We start from the raw sequence: 8777 nt of genomic DNA, 5'->3' as shown, positions 1-8777 counted from the left end.
TAAGAATAAGTCAGAGATAGCCTCCTATTCTCATGAAGCTTAAATTTTCAAGGGGGAGAAAGATAATAGGTAAACCAAAATAAGTAAGTAAAAAGTACTATGAAAAGAGTACTGCAATAGAAAATGATAGGGTATTACTTTATCTAACATGATCAGGGAAGACCTAGCTGAGGAAATACCATTTAAGTTGAGACCTGAAGGAGGGGAAGTTGTCAGGTAATCCAAGAGTTTGGGGTAAACTGGTTTAGGAGATGGCAAAGTATGCCATCTCCCTGAGGTTGCAAATGCCCTGAGGTTGGTGTAACATTCCAAATACGGTAGTGAACATTCTTGCACACAACCTGTTGGGAGAATATTTCCCTGGGGTAGACTCCCACACAGCTGAGTCTTTGCACCCTTTTGTCTGTCCAATGTCTGGGATGTTTCTTCTTCCCTCTCAGCATAGTTTGCCTTTAAGAATCACTGTCCTCCCCTCCGCCCCGCCTCACTTACTTTCTCTTTTTCTCAGTAACTATTAAGAACTTGTTTTGTTCTTATAGGAGAAAAATACAAAGATACTCTTATCAGAGTGTTCCTTTCTCAGGTTCCCTTTGGCTACGAATTGCCTGTTTCACTCCTGCTATCCATTCATACATCCATCTATTCACTCAGCACTTACTTAGCTCCTATTTTGTACTAAGCCTTGTGCTGGGTGCTAGAGATACACAATCTTATACAGTGTTTCTCAAAATATGTTCCCAACGCATCGGGAATCACCCAAGGTATTCGCTTGAATGCAGAGTCCCGGGCTCCACGCCTGGTTTACTGACTCCCTAGTGGGGGAATCCGAGAGTCTGCACTTTAAGAAGTTCCCCAGTTTTGTTTTTTTTAATCCCAACTAAAACTTTAGACCCACTGAGTGGAGAAAAGAGGCAGGTGAATGAAAGTGCATTGATAATTTATGCACAAAACGCTGTGGAAGAAACGCCTCTAGAGTCCTCTAGAGAAAATCAGGTTCACGCATAAAATTGGACAAACTGCAGTTCTCCGGACGGATGCAGGACATTCAGGCAAAGAAAACACCCTGTTCAAAGCCATGTGTGTTCAAATGACACTGAATAACTATGCTGTGAGTGTTGTGTTGCCTGAAGCTGTTTGGGGCTTCGGGGGTCTGAAGATGAAGTTGTATCCCGACGAAACGCCCTTGTTGATTGTACTCGGGTTTGTAGGTGGAACAGTGCGCAGGCGCACCTAGAACCAGGTGACCATACACATGCGCAATGTGTAATCCCGAAGCCAAAAGGGGTATGATTGAGAGCAAGTTTTTTTGTGTTACTAAAACTTCCCTTACTCGAATCCAGCAAGCCTGGCTGTCCCCATTTCTGGCGAGGGAATCTTAATATCTCTTAATATTATCCCGATTTTTCTTCTGGGCCACACTTTTAAGTCGGCTGCCAGTACTCAACATGGCGGAGGCCCCTAGGTGGCGCAGTCCGTCCTTGGGAGGGGCGGGGCCCTCCGAAAGGGCGGGAGTTTGAGGGGCGGGGCCTGCGCCCCAGCCCCTTGGTGGGCCCCCGCCCCTGGCCGGGCCTTAGCTGCTGCTTCAGGCGCTGCGGCGCTGAGGAGCACCCGAGGAATCTGCGGGAGCCGAGCGTGGTGAGGTGGGTCCTCAAGGGCAGGCGGGAGGTGCCCGGGTTAACGGTCTGAGGCCCAGAGGCCGGCCCTCTTAGAGCGCCTTAGGGAATTCCGTTCGGGCAGCGGCCGAGGCCGAGAGAGGGGCTGGGACCTGTCCTAGGCGGGTGTGTCCGCGTGCTGCTGCCGCCAACACTCTGCGCTCCAAGTCCGCGTTAAAAGGGATCTTCCCGAGCCCGGGGTTGTCCGATAAGGCGCTGCGCTCTCCTAAGCGTCCCGCTCCTGGCTCCCAGAATTTTGCGGCTCCCTCTGCCTTTGGGGCTTTGCATGTGAAATGTCCGAAAGTCCAGTCCTACTCGCCACCCTACTCTGGAACGCTCATTCTTCGGGACCCACCTTAAATAGCACTTCCTCGGAAACCTTTTCCAACCTCTTTCTGAAGGCGCAGTTAGCTCGCTGCTGGGTTTTTGCACTCATTGCACCGAGTTACTTTTCCTGCATCTTTTACAGCCGTGCACTTGTTGGGGCGTTATGCCTTGCCTTTTTCATCTGTATCCCAGGGTCTAGCACGTGATGATCATAATAATAGCTAATATTTATTGAACAGCCACAAAGGTGCTACGAAATGCATTACCTGTAAAGACCCATTTAATCCTCAGAGCAATTCCATAAGGTGGGTTGTATATCTTCACATTTTATTCTTGAAGAAGCTAAGGCACTCTTAGATCAATTTGCGTAGAGTCCCACAACTAATAAGTGAGTGGAGCCGGGATACGAATTCTAGGCTGTCCGTCCCCAGAGCATGTAATAATTCCTGGATTGCCCTTGGGTTTGGTAAATGTCTGTTGAATTGGTGTTTACGTTAGGTCCATGAGTTATGGAGGCCAAGATTATGATGCACATGAGAAAGCTTAGAAAGGAGAATTGATGTTCCCAAATGTACAGAGTGAGTTCATGAGGAACTAGAACCTGGTGCTAGCCCTTGTTCCTTCAGTCACACTCTACCTTTCTTTGGTCCTTGTCCATCAGAGAGCCGAAGACTTAGACCTCATCATTTCACACCCTTTAGAAAGTGTCCCTCCCAGAGCTGTGATTTCATATTTCATGACTTAGGGGGCAGCATTTTGTAATGGAAGGGTGTAGAGTTTCGAAGCAGATTGGGGTTCAGTATTTGCTCTGCCGCTGACCAGTTATACCCCTTCTGTGTTTTGAGCCTTACTTTTCTTGTCCATAAAATGAAGGCAATAATTTCTTCTCAAAGTGTTTTTTATGAAGATTGCAAATAATTGTGAGAGAGTAAAGTGCTGTACAAACTACATGATCTGTTTCTTTTGGGGTTTTTTGTTTGTTTTTACCTTTTAGAAGGTTATAGAACTGTCAGCATTTTGTAAGACCTTTGATATGGATCATGTTGCCTAATGTTCTTATATCCATTCATTTAGTCAAATATCTAATGAGTACCTGCTATATACCAGGCACTGTTTTAGGAGCTGAGAATACAGCAGTCAACAAAACAATATTCTTGCACTTGGGAAATTTACATTGGGTTAGATATAGTACACCTAATAGTCAGATAGGGACAGATGAAGCATGGTAAGGTAAGTAGAAAAATACCAAGGACTTCTCTGGCAGCCCTGTAGTTAAGACTCCCCGCTTCCTTGGGGCTTCCCTGGTGGCGCAGTGGTTGAGAGTCCGCCTGCCGATGTAGGAAACACGGGTTCGTGCCCCGGTCCGGGAAGATCCCACATGCTGCAGAGCGGCTGGGTCCGTAAGCCATGGCCGCTGAGCCTGCGCGTCCGGAGCCTGTGCTCCTCAAAGGGAGAGGCCACAACAATGAGAGGGCCACGTACAGAAAAAAAAAAGAAAAGAAAAGAACCCACCAACAAACGTTCGTCACGAGCGATTTTGAAACTTTCATGAATGTCGCATCCCCTGACTTGCTCACATTCTTTCAAAATACAAAAAAAAAAAAAAAAAAAAAAAAAAAGACTCCCCGCTTCCACTGCAGGGGGCATGGGTTCAATGCCTGGTTGGGGAACTAAGAGATCCTGCGTGCCGCATGGTGCGGCCAAAAAAAAAAAGAAAGAAAGAAAAGAAAAGAAAAATACCAGTTTGTGTGGAGGGGTGGTGGTATTTTTTTTTTTGGGGGGGGTGGTGGTATTTTATATTGGGTGGTTAAGGAACAACTTACTGAGAAGGGGACATTTGAACAGAGAAGGTGGCAAGGGAGCCAATCATGAGGATAACTGGAAGAAGAGGCCCTGGATGAGTGTATGGCTTGGTGTGTTCCAAGCGAGGAGGGCTGTGTGGCTGGAGGGATGTGAGCAAAGGGGAGAGGAGTAAGAAATGGAATTAAAACAATTGGAGGCTGGGATCAAATAATTAGGACCAGGTAAGCCAATACAGTGATTGCGGGGTTTTTTTTGAGGTACGCGGGCCTCTCACTGTTGTGGCCTCTGGACGCACAGGCTCAGCGGCCATGGCTCACTGGCCCAGCCACTCTGCGGCATGTGGGATCTTCCCGGACCGGGGCACGAACCCGTGTCCCCTGCATCAGCAGGCGGACTCAACCACTGCGCCACCAGGGAAGCCCGTGATTGTGGTTATTACTCTTGATTAGCCACTGGAGGGTTCTGAGTGACCGAATCTGTCACTGTTTTAATATTTATTTATTTATTTATTGCTTTATTTATTTATTTATGCCATACCATGTGGGATGTGGGATCTTAGTTCCCCAACCAGGGATGGAACCCATGCCCCCTACAGTGGAAGCTCGAAGTCTTAACCAATGGACGACCCAGGAAGTCCCTGTCACTGTTTTAAAAGGATCACTCTGACTATTCTGCTGAGAAAAAGCAAATTTTGAAAGCAAGGGTAGAAGCATTGCTACCACCTAGGAAGCTTTTGCAGTTATCCAGGTGTATTAGTTATCTACTGCTATGCAAGAAATTACCCCAAAACTTAGCAGCTTGAAACAGCAGTCATTTATTATCTCGTATAGTTGTGGGTCTGAAATCTGGGAGCAGCTCAGCTGGCTGTTTCTGGCTTAGGATCTCTCAGGAGATTGCAGTCAAAGTGATGTCTGGTCTGCTCCCAAGATATGGTTCCTTACCACTGGGCCTCTTCACAGGGCTGCCTGGGTGTCCTCAGGACACAGCAGAGAGAGTGGGGAGAGAGCAAGAGCTAGAGAGAGGGGAGGCCTTTTATGACCTTGTCTTGGAAGTCATTTCTACTTTATTCAGCTTCATTAACTTTATTCCAGATCATGCTCAAGGGGAGAGAGTTTAGGCTCCACCTCTTGAAGGGAGGAGTATCAAAGAATTTGTGGGCATACCTTAAAGCCACCACATCAGGCAAGAGTGGCTTGACTCAGGATGATGGTGGGGGTGGGTCAGAAGCGATAGGAACTGGTAGAGCCAACAGGATTTAATGATGGATTGGTTATAGGCTGTGGGAGAATAGAGTCAGTATAACTGTAAGGCCTTTGGGCTTGAGCATCCAGAAGAATGGAATTAGCACGTACTGAAATGGGGAAGATTGGAGGAACAGGAGTTCACTTTTGGATGAGTTAACTTTGAGATGCCTGTTAGACATCTATATGGAGAAGTTAAATAAATGTTTGGATTTAGTATAGGAGTGTGATGTGCCAGATGGGCTGGAGATGTAACACTGGGAGTCGTGGGTGTATAGGTACAGTTTTAAGCCATGAAACTGAATGAGATTATCTAGAAAATGAATGTAGGTGGAGAAGAGGTCTGAAGGCTGAGCCCTGGGGCCTCCAACCTTGAGATGGTGGGGAGGAGCCAGCAGAGGAGACTAAAGGGAGAGAGGCCTTAGAGGTAGGAGGAGGATGGAGAGAGGCCCCACATATGAGATTTATATAAGGAGCTGTGTGCTAATTTTTTTTTTCTGGAATAAGAAACAAATTGTCTCTCCAGACAAATATATATATATATATATATATATATATATATAGATAGATAGATAGATAGATAGATAGGTAGATAAATAGAGAGATAGATAGATAGATGTAGTTTCTTTGCTCAGGAAATAAAATGTCTGTGCCCTCACGTGTTTTTTCTTTTTTGCTTTAAGTGACAAATTCTGTTTAATAATACCAGTTCTCCTCTTAGTCCTTGTAACATTTACACCTCTACTTCAAGCTTAGGTGGTGTTGCTGCTATTTTAAATTTATTTAAATACTCCTTTTGGAAGAATTTGGATGAGATGAGACAAAATATATAATTTATGTCACTCTTCTCTCACTCTTCACCCTAGGTTCAGAGGTCACTGCCCTTCCCAGTCTGGTTCCTAGCAAAAGTAGGAAGTCAGTCTTCCTCATTTCTGTATCACTGTGACCAGTTACCTGATGCTAAGCTGGAATTCATGAGTGTTTACAGGATAAATTAACGTATAAAAGAAGTGAATCTTTTTCCTTTTCCTGTGGTAATGATAACATCTATTCACTGGTTTACAGTTTACAGAGCACACTGACATCCATTATTCTCATTGAATGCAATTCAGTCTGTTACCATTTGCCAACTACTGACCTTTTCCTTTCCTGAGGGCCATTGAAACCTACCTTTCTTTTGGAGCTATGCTAGTTTATTTATTCTCTGGCTGATCCGACAGTGTGTTAATGAAAGGTGCTGAACTGTGTCTTGAGGAAGCTCAGAACTGAATCTCAATTTCAGAAAAATTCCTGGTGTAATTTTTCTCTGTTCCCTCCATCTTTTTATTCCTGTTTTTTTTTTTTTTTGGCGGGGGGGGGCATTAATCATAAAACAATTCAAATTTTTTTAATAAACTTTATTTTTTAGAACAATTTTAGATTTACAGAACTTGCATAGTACAGCAAGTTCCTATATACCCTGCACCCAGTTTCCCCTGTTAGTAACATCTTACATTAGTATGGTACATTTGCTACAATTTCACATCATTTTTGAAGTAAATGGGGCATACCAATAAAATATGAACAAAATGAAGTTATTTCATCTCTGTAAGCCTCAGTTTCCTTATCTGTAAAATGAGAGGGTTGGACTAAATTTTTAAATAGCTCTAAAATTTTTAAATTATCTGCTAAAGTAAAATAATCATATAATTCTAACATAATTCCATTTTTTTTACTGAAGTGTTACTATCATTTTCTAAAATAATGTATACACATTAACAACAGCCTTATTCTAAAAGAGGATTTAGAGAATTCCCTGCCAGTCCAGTGGTTAGGACTCTTGAGCTTCCACTGCAGGGGGCGCAGATCAAACTAAGATGTTGCAAGCCACGAGGCGTGGCCAAAAATAAATAAATAAATAAATAAATAAATAAATAAATAAATAAATAAATAAAAAGAATAAAAGAGGATTTAATAGGAGAATTCCAGGAACTATGAGAGGGCCGATTATATATTAGGTTTGTATAATATATATAAATATATGATTATAAATATATATAATATTATTATATTAGGTTGAATTACATGAAATTATCATTTTGTTAGGTTAAAAAAAGGGCAGATATCGGCAATTTCATGGGGTTTAACCGAATGCTTTTGGGGGTAGGGACTCAAAGGAGTGTTAGGGAGCCTTTGGGGCCTCTGAGACTCTGCAAAAGCCTGGCCCGTCCCTCACAGTGTTCGGGGAGAAAAGGCTCTTCAAGTCCCTTGAAGCATCTCAGAGCTACTCTTGTTGTTAGTCGTGTTGGCAGTAAGAGCTACTTGCCAGCAGGTTTGTGCCTCCAACCAGAAGAGAGAGATTGAGCCAGCATTTCACAGCTGTGGTGGAAAGGAAGGGCAGAAAGGGAGGACACTGGAAGTACTAACCCAGTTGACCAGCTGGGAAGAGGCATCCTGGGGTGTTGGTGCCACTATGTCTTTACTGGTGCCACTGTACTCTTCCTACTTTATGCCCTTTCCTTACTGTCTAGTACAAGCTCAGCAAACCCGGGTATCTGCAGTTGCCCAGGAGGTGATTAGTAAGCTGAGTTTTCCTCTGTAACTCTGTTATAAGAAAAACAATAGCACAAGTGCAATGACATGACAACTAAAATCTGCTATCGGTGTGAGGGAGAGGCAAGGCCAGGGCAGGGGCCTGAGACTAAGGTGAACTGGAGAGCATATGCCTTATCCAAAGGGAGCAGACACTGTTTCACTGCAGCCTGTTGTCTTGTGGGAATGTGGGTTAAGGGTCACTAGATATGCTGATTATCCAAAGGAGCCAGAAATATGAATTTTTATATGTATTTTGCCAATGGTAAATGTTGGCACCTAACTTAAGTTCTTAAAAACCATTGTATAGGCCACGCAATGATTGAAAAGAACCCACAGGCTACATTTGTAACCTCTGGCCAAGGGTTTAGATCTGCCAGGAGTGAGGCCCACACGCATTTCTTCATTGTGCATTGTTGACAAGCTACTAATGACCAAAATGAATTAGCTCCTGCCTTTGAGGAACTCACAGATTAGTGGAGAAGATAGACAAATAGTAATGATAAGATGTAACATAGACATTCTCTCTATACATTAAATATAAATTTATATATATTGTATATATGGCTATAAAACTGATAAATTATTCCTGGATACATGTGGGAGGACCTGATAGGAAGTGGCATTTGAGCCAGGATGTAGAATATCAACAGTTTGGGGCATTAAAGGGACATGGGGCCCCTGAAACTCCCACTGTATGTGCAAATGTTACATTTGCATTTGCTGTATATGCCATTTTCTTCAGATTATGAAACTGATGCTGCCAAGAAGGCAGCTCTAATAGACCATTTTCTTGATAGGTAGCTGGAAATACAGATACTCCTCAAACCTGCTGATGGGTGTCTCAGGGCTGATAAGATGAGAGAACTCTACCCCCCTCCTCTGCCCCCAGGTTATCGTGTGTTTTAGAGGCCTAAGAAACTCAGAGGTCATGGAGCTGGGCACCCTCATTTTTGGATGAGGAGCCTGAGGAAGTGGCGTGCTCAAGGTCCTAGAGCCCATTAGAGACAGAACTTGGACTAGCGCCCCAAACTCTTGATCATCTTGCCTTCCCGTCTCCTGGGTGTCTCTGAAGTCACTGGTTAGGCTGGCCTCCCTCACCTGCCCCCATTGCCCTGTTCTGGCCCATCTCCTGGTGGATGAGGAGGGTTCGCCACCCTGCTGAAGCTGGCTCCTTCCCTCT

This window comes from Lipotes vexillifer, unplaced genomic scaffold (assembly GCF_000442215.2).
Source record: "Lipotes vexillifer unplaced genomic scaffold, Lipotes_vexillifer_v1.1 scaffold397, whole genome shotgun sequence".
NCBI classification, from domain to species: domain Eukaryota; kingdom Metazoa; phylum Chordata; class Mammalia; order Artiodactyla; family Lipotidae; genus Lipotes; species Lipotes vexillifer.
Note: the sequence above shows the minus strand (reverse complement) of the source record.